At 35.3% G+C, this 12401-nt stretch overlaps 1 long non-coding RNA gene across 1 annotated transcript in view; it reads right to left on the bottom strand.

The window, feature by feature from the left end:
• LOC106829303 (uncharacterized) overlaps positions 1–12401 on the bottom strand; it is a 267300-nt gene that overhangs the window by 216465 nt on the left and 38434 nt on the right. The gene's annotated exons all lie outside the window — the stretch shown is intronic.

The raw sequence follows: 12401 nt of genomic DNA, 5'->3' as shown, positions 1-12401 counted from the left end.
ATGGTCCTGGTCAGCATCTTGTATGCAAACATTTCCTCAAATACTGAAAGTGCTTTTCTCAAAGTCTGAAACAAATCTCAATGTTATTTGGCAAAAATATACATGTAGAATATGAGCCCAATAAACAGAGACTTCAAAGTTCACACAGACCATTAAATCTACTTGCAAATTAACATACTAAATAAAAATGCAATCAATAGTCTTTAAGTTTCAATAGTACACATTTAAAAAATGAAAGAATCTTGGATTATACAGGTACAAGGCCAATTACTTCATTTTAGAAACAAGAACTCATAGAGGTAAAGCGACTTCAAAAGTCACCAGGCTTGAACTTAAACTGAAACCTCCTGATTCTCAGTTTAGTTCCCTTTCCCTTACATCCATTACCTTATAAGGATATTCTGTGGGTTTAAAGTATGTTGCCACAATGACCCATTCATTCAGTTAGCAGATATTTATTGAGCATCTACTGTGTTCCAGGTGAGGTACAAGAAAGGGTGATCTACCAAGTATAGAAAGCTTAGTGATACCTCAGGTCTTCCAAACCTGCTGTGTGTTCTTATGCAAGTGGTATATATACCTAAATCTCAGCATCCTCATCCTAAAATGAGGGTTACAGTTAAACCATCTATAAGGCCTCTTTTACTTCTCAGCTTCTGTAATTCAATTAAGTAACTATACATATGTTCAACAGCAACAATAAAAAAACCCCTCATTATTGAAGATTTAAAGTTTCACAGACACTTCACTTGAAACAAAATATAAGATGTTCACTTGGCAGATTTAGGTCATTGGATAAAATCTGATGAGTCCTTTTTTTTTTGTAAAAGAGACTGTGATAAATTACCACCTGTCATTATGACCAAACAAATCAAACTACTCATAACTTAAAAAAAAAAAGTTTAATGCATATCTTCTGTATTCAATAGCAGATCTTTTAGAATTTGGGAAGATAAAATGATTTTAGCCATGCTTCCCTAAAAAAGCTGCTGATAGTTCTAAGCATTTAGAATTAAGTGCCCAAAGCATTTTATGTAGAATCTCTAATGGATATCATAAATTAAATTTGGCACCCAGTTGAATTAGACTGATCTGATAGATAATCTCTAAGACCAACCTATGTTTTAGATCTCATACAAGTAGGGCTGAGGAGAGAGATATATTTTGATGAATTGTTCAATATTTCAAGAAATGTCAGAGGTTTATGTTTTTAAAATAATCCTAAATATGCTTAAAATCAATTCCTATAGATAAATAGAATGACCGGTCATTTTATTTATTATAGAAAAAATAAAAGACTATGTTTAACTTTGATTTTTTCTTATAAATCTACAATTGCAAACCACTGTTAACCAAACCCTTTCTTGTTACAAATGAGACAGGCATGTCCTACAGAAGTGAATGTTTTTAATTGTTCACACAGTAGAGCCAGAGGTAAGACTATGCTGTTCAATTTTACTCCACCACACTGCCATCCCTTTCTAATTGCTGTTTCCTTTTAATTTAATCAAACCATAACTGAAGTACAATAAACTATCTATTTAAAGTATACAATTTGATCGGTCTTAACATACAATATATACCTGTAAAACCATCACCATTATCAAAATGACATTGCTCAACGTCCCAAAAAGTTTCCTCAAACACCTTTGTATTCCATCCTTCCCTCCACCCCCAACCCCAGGTGATCACTGATTAGTTTTCATTCACTATAGATTAATTTGTGTCTTCTAGAAATGTATAAATGAAATTGGCTCTCATGGTATGGCCTGGATTCCCTCACTCAGTATAATTTTGAGATTAATCTAAATTATTGCATGTATCACTGTTCATTCCTACTTTATTGCTGAGTAATATTGCATTTTATGAATATCCCACATGTTTATTCATTTACTCATTGCTCCATAAACTTGCCAACATCTGGTATGGTCAGATTTTTGTATTTTTGTTATTGTTTTTTGTTTAATTTTAACCACTCTAAGAATATGTCACCTCAGTTATTTTAACTCCTTGGATTTTTTTCTTGTCACAATTTGTGCTATTCTGCAAATTGGGGGAAAAGAATGACATATATAATTATGTGACATGTGACTGAAGGACAAGGATAAGGGTATTTTTTTCATAACTTATTTTTACCAAGTGGTAAATACTTTAATATCTGTACATATCAACAATGAAAAATTAAGATGTATGCTACTTAAACAATCTTAGTCTCTTTTAAAGTACACTTTAAGTTTATTTTCTTTTTTCTTTTTATCTTTTGTGAGGCAAATTCACCCTGAGCTAATATCCATTGCCAATCCTTCTCTTTTTTTTTTTTTCGGCTTGAGGAAAATTAGCCCTGAGCTAACATCTGTGCCAGTCTTCCTCTACTTCGTATGTGGGATGCCTCCACAGCATGGCTGATGAGTGGAGTAGGTCCACACGTGGGATCCGAACCTGTGAACCTGGGCCGCCAAAGCAGAGTGCACAGAACTTTAACCATTTGGCCATGGGACCAGCCCCCTAAGTTTATTTTCTTTAATCTTTTTAACTTCTCTTTTTCTAAAAAGAGTACAGAAAATAGTCAAGTGGTTTAAATGCAACTGCCCAAAGGACAAGGGTAGATAATATAAAAACATAAAATTATTCAAGAAATAAACTAAGGAGATATTTCTTGCATACCAAATTGGCAAAGGTTTTTGAAATAATAACATTTAGGGTTGGCAAGGGTAGGGATGGTAAAATAAGCATTCTCATTTATTACTCATGGAACAAACCTTTTAGAAAGCAATTTGGCCATTTATAGTGAGAGTCTTAACAATGCTCATAACATTTGACACAGTAATATCACTTCTAGAAATTTTTAAATAATCAGAGATAGGGACAAGTATTTTGTCTTCAAGGATTTCAGCATTATTTATAATGCTAGGAAGTTGGAAATAATTGTCCAAAAGTAGAAAAATGGCTAAATCAATTATGGTTCATATATGTGATATACTGCCAATAAAAATCAGGGATGTGAAGAATATTTAACCACATGAATAAGTGCTACTCATATAACATTTACAGACTGAGACAAAAAGATTATCACGACTTTATAAAGGAAAACAATGTACATTATAATGCAAGAAGGAAAGATATCAAAAGGTTGAGTGGTATCTGTCCTTGAAGAGTTTACACTTGAGTTGGTAGATGTATTGAGTGGGTAGGTACGTTACTTGTATCTATTTAGCAATATGCAAGTAACATATGATATACAAGTAATATGTCAAAGCACAGAGCCTTGACCAACTAATTATCTCTATACAGGGAAATCTTTTGAACTGAATCTGGAAAAATGAGTAGTTTTCCACATGGAGAACCAGTGAAAAGACATTCTTGGAGGAAGAAATAATGTATGCAAAACCACTGAGCTCTTTTTATCCCTGGTATCTAGTGCAAGGGCTAAAGGCTCAGTTAATGTTTGTTGAATACACTAATGAACATGTTATAAAGAAATAACTTCTTTCTTTCTGACAGTTGTTTGTCGCTTACAGTCTACTATTACAACAAAATGATATATTACAAATTTCCAAATTAATTTTGTATCAGTTACACCTTTAGGAATGCTGCTTCCTAAAATCATCTTGGAATTCCTTAATTTCATCAGCGATTGATTGGTAATTTATTAAATAGTTAATGTGAGATGAGTTAATTCTGGAAGACCCTTCAGAGAGCCAATCACCACTCCTTAAGAGTATTAATCTTTTTCTTGCCTTATATTTTAAAGAACACCTGACATTTAAACCAAGTGCTCTGCATCTACTCACCAACTATAAATCAAAAGAATGACTGTAATTGATTTTGGACACCTTTTCTTTAAAAAAAAAAAAACTGCTACAAGAGAAGCTTTGATACAATTTAGGCTTCTTTTAAAAAGATTTCTATGCTGTTGTTTATTCTTCTTAAAATAATTAAGTGATATGTTGGCAACATCGACTGCAAAATTGATATTAAAAAAATCTGTACAGTTACTTAATTCCTGAGTCATTACTTAACTTTCTAACATCAATAAAGACTGAATCCCTCATCCTTTGTCAGCAATTAGGAGATGGAAGTTTTGGAAGGAAACTTGGTCATGCTTTTCTAATCCAATGATATTTGACACGAAAAATGACTACTGAAAGGAAAAGCAGAGGGATATAATCTCAACCAAGGCAAGCAACTAAAAACTTCCTTTTCCAGCCATTTTGCTTACTAAATACTCTAAATAGCTCTCTATATTGAGACAAGCAAAATATTGTAGATAAGGCATAGGGCTCCCCACGAGGTGTGGAATCTAACAGAAGATCTTCCAATAAAAGATGAATTCCCAGAGTGCTACCCTCTAAATCTCTGTAAGGGTGAATAGAAATAGAGGCATTTGAGATAGTGTTCAGGTTAGTTCTGGCACCAAAGAGTACCCTTAAATTGCAAAAGTTACTTTCAATTATGAAATGCCCAACTCTGTTCAAAAGAGCAGAAGTGGTCTTAATTCTTTAATGATATACCCATGCCAAGGAAAGACCTAATGGCATCACTCTGTGCTGTAGGAACGAAGGTTTCACATTAGGATGAATGTGGAGTAAACTGAGTGATCACACGCATATGGATAATTATCCCTGTAGACTCAAAAGACTCAACTACCGAAATAAGTGCTGTATCAATAATGCAAGCTGTGATTAGGTTGGAGGAAAAAACTCATCATATTAAATCATTGTGGCTCATTTAAATGGTATCGGTTTTATATTTTTGTTTGTATTTGATTTGCAGTTTTATTGTTACATACTCTTGGACATCTAAAGGGTTTATACCTAGTTTTATGTTTGTATATATTTTAAGGGTATTTTTTAAACAATTATTTTTCCATTGAAAGAGATATATACATTCTTTGCTAGAATATAAAATGTAGTTTTGATAAGGACTGGCTTATCCTTTGACTTCTAGTATAGATCCACCTACAGGGTGGATGTGTCACTCCGTCCCCTGGCAGTAGCTGTTTCCCATGGCAGTTATAGCGGCCATGACAAGTTATGAAAGTAGCATCAATTTCTGTGAATCTGGCTGAAATGGTTCTGCCCTGAGGCAGGAATCAACCTCAGATGAATGAGGTTGAACTACATGAAACTGCCAGTCTTGTAGGTCAAAACTAGTCAATACCAGCATTTTCTTATCATGCAATCTAATACATCCTCAAGCTTCTTTTCCTTCAAGAAGGAAAGTCTGACCTAAACCAGTATGAATGCATCAAAATAGAGACCTCCAACAGGCAAATAACCTTCACTGATGCTATCTTGATTTTGACCAATGTCATTCAGTCAAATTAGAATTAAAAAGTAAAGGCTTTTTTTAAAAATAAAAAGAATATAATGAAAAACACAACTATTGAACATATGCTGGTTCAATATAAAGAAAGAAAGAAACCCAGATGGAATATAAAATTAGACAATAAAAGTGGGACACTGTCTGGGGGAACTACTACTTGGCCATTGATAGCAAGACCCTCTTCTTTTTTTTTTAATTGCAGTAACATTGGTTTATAACATTACATAAATTTCAGGCATACATCATTATATTCCAATTCCTCTGTAGATTACATCATGTTCACCACCCAAAGACTAATTACAATCCATCACCACACACATGTGCCTAATCACCCCTTTCGGCCTCCTCCCTCCCCTCTTCCCCTCTGGTAACCACCAATTCAATCTCTATTTCTATGTGATTGTTTGCGGTTGCTTTTATCTTCTACTTATGAGTGAGATCATATGGTATTTGACTTTCTCCCTCTGACTTATTTGGCATAGCATAATACCCTCAAGGTCCATCCATGTTGTCACAAATGGCTGGATTTCATCATTCCATTGTGTATATATACCACATCTTTATCCATTCATCCCTCAGTGGGCAGCTAGGTTGCTTCCTAGTCTTGGCTATTATGAGTAATGCTGCAATGAACATAGGGGTGCATGTGTCTTTAGGCATTCATGTTTTCATGTTCTTTGGATAAACACCCAGCAGTGGAATAGCTAGATCATATAGTAATTCTAGTCTTAATTTTTTGATGAATCTCCATACTGTTTTCCATAGTGGCTGCACCAGTTTGCACTCCCACCAGCAGTGTATGAGAGTTCTCTTCTCTCCACATCCTCTCCAACACTTGTTGTTTACTGTCTTGTTAATTATAGCCATTCTGAGGGGAGTGAGGTGATAGCTCATTGTAGTTTTGATTAGCATTTCTCTGATAGTTAATGATGTTGAACATCTTTTCATGTGCCTATTGGCCATCTGTATATCTTCTTTGGAGAAATGTCTGTTCAGATCTTTTGCCCATTTTTTAATTTGGTTGTTAGTGTTTTTGCTGTTGAGATGTATGAGTTCTTTATATATTTTGAATATTAACCCCTTATCAGATATATGGTTTGCAAATATCTTCTCCCAATTGTTAGGTTGTCTTTTCATTTTGTTGATGGTTTCTTTTGCTGTGCTTTGCTTTTTAGTTTGATGTAGTCCCATTTGTTTATTTTTTCTATTGTTTCCCTTGCGTGGCCAGACATGGTACTTGAAAATATGCTGCTAAAACTGATGTCAAAGAGCACACTCCCTATGTTTTCTTCTAGAATTTTCATGGTTTCGGGTCTTACATTCAAGTCTTTAATCCATTTTGAGTTAATTTTTGTGTATGGTGTAAGGAAATGGTCTACTTTCATTCTTTTGCATGTGGCTGTCCAGTTTTCCCAACACCATTTACTGAAGAGACTCTCCTTTCTCCATTGTATGTTCTTAGCTTCTTTATCAAAAATTAGCTATCCATAGATGTGTGGGTTTATTTCTGGGCTCTTGATTCTGTTCCCTTGGTCTGTGTGTCTGTTTTTGTGCCAGTACCATGCTGTTTTGGTTACTATAGGTTTGTAGTATATTTTGAAATCAGGGAGTATGATACCTCCAGCTTTGTTCTTTTTTCTCAGGGTTTCTTTAGCTATTCGGGGTCTTTTGCTGTTGCATGTAAATTTTAGGATTCTTTTTTCTATTTCTGTGAAAAGTGTTGTTGGAGGTTTGACAGGAATTGCACTGAATCTGTAGATTGCTTTAGGAAGTATGGACATTTTAACTATGTTAATTCTTCTAATCCAAGAGTACAGAATATCTTTCTATTTCTTTGTGTCTTCTTCAAGTTTGTTTGGTGTTTTATAGTTTTCAGTGTACAGATCTTTCATCTCTTTGGTTAAATTTATTCCTAGGTATTTTATTCTCTTGTTGCAATTATAAATGGGATTGTAATAGATAAATTTTTAGAATCATACAACCTTCCAAAACTGAATCAAGGTGCAATAGAGAATTGGAATAGACAAATCACCAGTAAGAAGATCAAAACAGTCATCAAAAACCTCCCAAAAAATAAAAGTCCAGGACCAGATGGCTTCCCTGGCAAATTCTACAAAACATTCAAAGAAGACTTAATACCTATCCTTCTGAAACTCTTCTAAAAAATTGAAGAGGAGGGGAAGCTTCCTAACTCATTCTATGCAGACAACATCACCCTGATACCAAAACCATACAAGGACAACACACAAAAAAGAAAATTAAAGGCCAATATCACTGATAAACATAGATGCAAAAATCCTCAACAAAATACTAGCAAATCAAATACAATACATTAAAAAGATCATACACTATGATCAAGTGAGATTTATTCCAGGGATGCAGGGACACTTCAATATCTGCAAACCAATCAACAAGATACAACACATTAACAAAATTAAGAATAAAAATCACATGATCATCTCAATAGATGCAGAGAAAGCATTTGTTAAATGCGACAAGATACAGCATCTATTTATGATAAAAATTCTGAATAAAGTGGGTATAGAAGGAAGGTACCTCAGCATAATAAAGGCCATATATGACAAACCCACAGCTAATATCATTCTCCATGGAGAAAAACTGAAAGCTATCCCTCTAAGAACAGGAACCAGACAAGGATGCCCACTTTCACCACTCTTATTTAACATAGTATTGGGAGTCCTAGCCAGAGCAATCAGGCAAGAAAAAGAAATAAAAGGGATACAAATTGGAAAGCAAGAAGTGAAACTGTCACTATTTGCAGATGACATGATTTTATATATAGAAATTCCTAAATAATCCACCAAAAAACTTTTAGAAATAATAAATGAATACGGTAAAGTTGCAGGACACAAAATCAACATAGAAAAATCAGTTGCATTTCTAGGCACGAACAACGAAGTGGCAGAAATAGAAATTTAGGCCCTCTTCTTAATAGGCCAGAAATTAATGAATGAGTTTTTTGTATAAAGCAGTGCAGAAAAAGTTCAGAACTCCCAGATACATACATCAATCAGATCAGTTTTTCAATAAATCCTTTTTATTTTTTATTCAAGACAACATTAAGAAGTAATCAAATATTACCCACACTGTTTGCTCAGCCCCTTCTTGGGAGGGAAACACCCCAAATCTTGTGTGCAGTAGCTCCATGTCCACTTTGTCCCCAGATTAAGGAAGAATTATCCCTTGACAAATGGTCAATGAAGTCTGGCCTCAGAAACATGACACTGCACTTCCCTGGCAAGATACCAAAGAGCTGAGGTTAAGAAAGAGGATACATATTTACAGAAGAAAAAATGTGATATGTCATAAATATGAAAAAGAGCTGAGTAAAATTATAATAAATGATAAAATATTCCTGAAGTTCTGTGACACTAAAATTATTCATTTGTTCATTCATTCAATAAATGTTTACAAGAATCTACTATGTAAGGTATTAATACAAATAACATTTATTGAATACTTACTATGTGCCAGGCACTATACTAGATATTTTACACAAATTATCTCAAAATTATTATGAATTAGGTATTATTATTATCTCAGTTTTACAAAAGAAAAATAGGAAGCCAAAGAGGTTAAATAACTTGCTCAAGTTCAGAAGTGGCAGTGTTGGGGTTTGAATTTACATCTGACTCTGCTTTCTTTCTACTATAACACATTTAAAAACATTTGAAGACTAAAGGGCTATAAATATTTAGAGTGCCTAATAATCCACAAATCAATGCTCTGTTAAAGTAAATATGTATCATTTTTAAGTTAGCCACCTAAATTTCATTTGGGGTCAAAAGCATAAATACATAAATACATAAAGAATTGTTTCTGTTGACAGCAACGTTTCCCAACCTCATCTCTAGCACTTGCCAACAGCCAACATCATGATGAATTTTACAGGGATAACTGAAAAACTGTCTTTGCATTGGCCAGTGTGGAAATTTCCTGCTGGCTCCTCTGTGCAGTGGAGTTTGGCAGTGGAGCTTCCTCTAAAATTTGAAAAGTCTGGAGTCTGTGGAATACCCAGCAGCGGGTACTTTCCTATGTGTTTGCCAAACCATAGCCAGGAGTTACAGCTACTCAGTTCTCCTATTTTGACTTCCATGTTAGTGGACTAGACCATGATCATTTCATAAAAATATCTGATTATAATTTACTTTTACAATAAATTCTTATTGAGTATTATTAATGCAATCTATATAACAGGGACTTTTGTTCATTCTTTTAAAATGGCCCCATATAACCAAAGAAAATATAAACAATAATAGTTTGCATATCTACCTTGAGCAAATATGGCATGTTTTTGACCATTTCTCTGACTCAATTTTCATATGTGCTCTAAGGAAGACAAGTGAAGAGAATCTGAAACTACTTCCCAGTCCTCTAAATACCTCAGACCTTATGAGGAGGGATATGTGCCTTTTTCACCATTTTTATCCCTAGTCCCATGTATATGCCCTGTATATCATTGGTGTTTATATAATAATAATACGTCTGTTGAATAAATGAGCTCTATATCCTTTCAAATCCTTTGGCAGTATTCTTAAAAAACTAACAGTAGCCTATGGGTCACAGGCTCTATCTCTAGTCCTGACAATATGCCAAACCCACCATCTGATGTTTTAAACAAGCCACTAACTGACTGCTTCCATGAGAGTCAGTGGAACTGAACGGATGGCTAGGGTGTTAAGGGACAATACCAGATGTTCCTTAGTAAAGCACTAGTGGCTTTCAGCTCATTGTTGAAATTAGCTAGCTTTAGAATGAGCCATGTAGACCAGGCCTTCCATCAGAGAGCTCATGAAGAACAAAGTAGCCTCTTGGAAGTGATGCTGGGAAGTTCTTCTGAGTGGTCCAACCCCTGTAGACCTAGGAACTATGGAGAAGATGAAAAACTCTGCTACTCTGCGGTCAGAATGGACTCAGGAATTCCAGCAGGAACAGCATATAGTCCAAGAATTAGATGGCCCTACCTGGGGGACCAACCGTGAGACACAAAACTGACTTTGGGCAGTGAAAGGAAACATAATTATCAAGATGCTCTAGGTATCCTGGGAAGCCAGATAGGTGGGCCAGACGGCAGCTTCCAGAAGTAATCAGTTTGGGCCCCCCTTACATGAACAGGTGAAGCATACTTAGAGGGAGTCTGACAGCAGTGCATTACATGGAAGTCTGCAGGAAAGTAAAGTCTGTAACTGGATTTGGGAGAAGAACGCCAGACTCTAGAGGCAGTAACTATGAATGGCACACAAGGTCAGGGCAGAACACGGCAAGGTTTGACTAATGTTGAGTCTGATAGTGAGAAAATTTCCCAGGAAGAGCTCTTAAAGTCATCCTGCTGTTCACTCCTTATACCAGTCCTCAGATTCTGTGAAACAGATTATTGCTTTTTGCACGGAGAAAATCCATTTATTTTATTCTATTTTTAACTTTTCCCTCAACTAAAATAAAGCCAATATTTTTCAAATGGTTCTATGAATGACCCCTTTGAATAAGACTCTCAACACAATTAAAAATGATTACGAGATCATTTAGATCTTACATTAGTGGTCCAGTGATCAGCACAGATTTCAAGATCATCTGGTCCCCTCTTTTCATTGTACATGCAAAGCACTAAGGTACAGGGAGGGTGAGTGACGTCTTTGACATAGCATAACTAGTTCAAGGTAGCATTCAGACTAGAATCCATGTCATGAACATATCTAGTTCAGTGCTTTTTTCCCTATACAGTGCTAGTTCTTTAAAATGTGAACACATTTAGCTTTCCTTACTTACTGTTTCCTATCTTGCACAAGACTTCATGAAGTACTATTCTCATGAGAGTGTATTTCCCAAATAGCTTGCTTGTTAATCTCTCTTCCTTACATGAATATCTTACTTATTGGACTTCTGAGTCTTGCCTTTCATTGATAAAAACAAAATTTAAAAAGTGCAATGCCCAATGGATTTATACATCTCTGACCCTATTGGGCTCAAAAATTGTTAAATACCATTTATATACAATAGTTATTGTTAATAACTAATGACAACATTACAAAAATCTTTAAGTGGCTTTATTGATAGGGATATCAAATTTGATTAGGATAGAAGAAACTAAGAAATTCACATTAAAATAAAGGCATATATATAAAAATGCAGTGAATATCACCCAAGGATGCATCCCAGCTCAGCCACTAATTAATTCTGTGAGCTCAGTCAACTCACTTAACCTCTGTGGCCCAGATTCCTCATCTGAAAAAAAAAAGAAGGAGGAGGAGAAACTAAACAGCCTAAAAGATTCCTGGATTTAAAATTTAAATGAAGCCTCCAGAGCGCCATGCAGACTGTACTCCAATTTGGAAATAACAGGGTCTAGGATATAACCATGGCTTACGCACATAAAAGTCTGTTTGATAATGATAGCTAAGCTAGAGAACAATAACCATATGCCAGGGATTTTTCTAAGAGCTATGACTATGTGTGAACTCGTGGAATAACTGCCACAGAAACTCAATGAAATAAGCCTCATTATTACCACCCTCATTTTCCAGGTGAGGAAACTGAGGTACAGAGAGTTAAGTAACTTGCCAGTGTTACACGTATAGTAAGTGGTAGAACCAGGATTTGAACTCAGTACGGCTCCAGAGCCATCCACTTAAAACACTCTGTGACACTCCTCCACTGATAATGGGTGACCTGGCAGGTTTGGGTGGCTGGTAGTGACAAAGATTGAGGCTTTGGACAGTCTTTTAAGGTAAAATAGATAACTTCTAATTACAGCATCCTTCCTGGGATTGGTCTCCCAGACAGTTTATAGCAGGGAGGCACCAATATTCGTCCAGTTGTTCAAATTAAAAATCACAGAATAATTCTTGATTTTTGCCTTTCTCTCACTACAAAACCCATCAGCAAGTCTTGTTAGGTCTACCATCAAAACAAATCCAGAATCCAACCATTTCTCATCAACTACTGCTACCGATTGGTGTACCTTTATCTTCATCCTCACCTGGAATATTGTAATTACCTCCTGTTGGCCTCCCTGCTTTTACACTTACCCTTCTACAGTCTAATTTCCACATGGCATG

Source organism: Equus asinus, chromosome 5, assembly GCF_041296235.1.
Source record: "Equus asinus isolate D_3611 breed Donkey chromosome 5, EquAss-T2T_v2, whole genome shotgun sequence".
NCBI lineage: Eukaryota > Metazoa > Chordata > Mammalia > Perissodactyla > Equidae > Equus > Equus asinus.
This window is presented reverse-complemented; position numbering and strand designations above follow the sequence as displayed.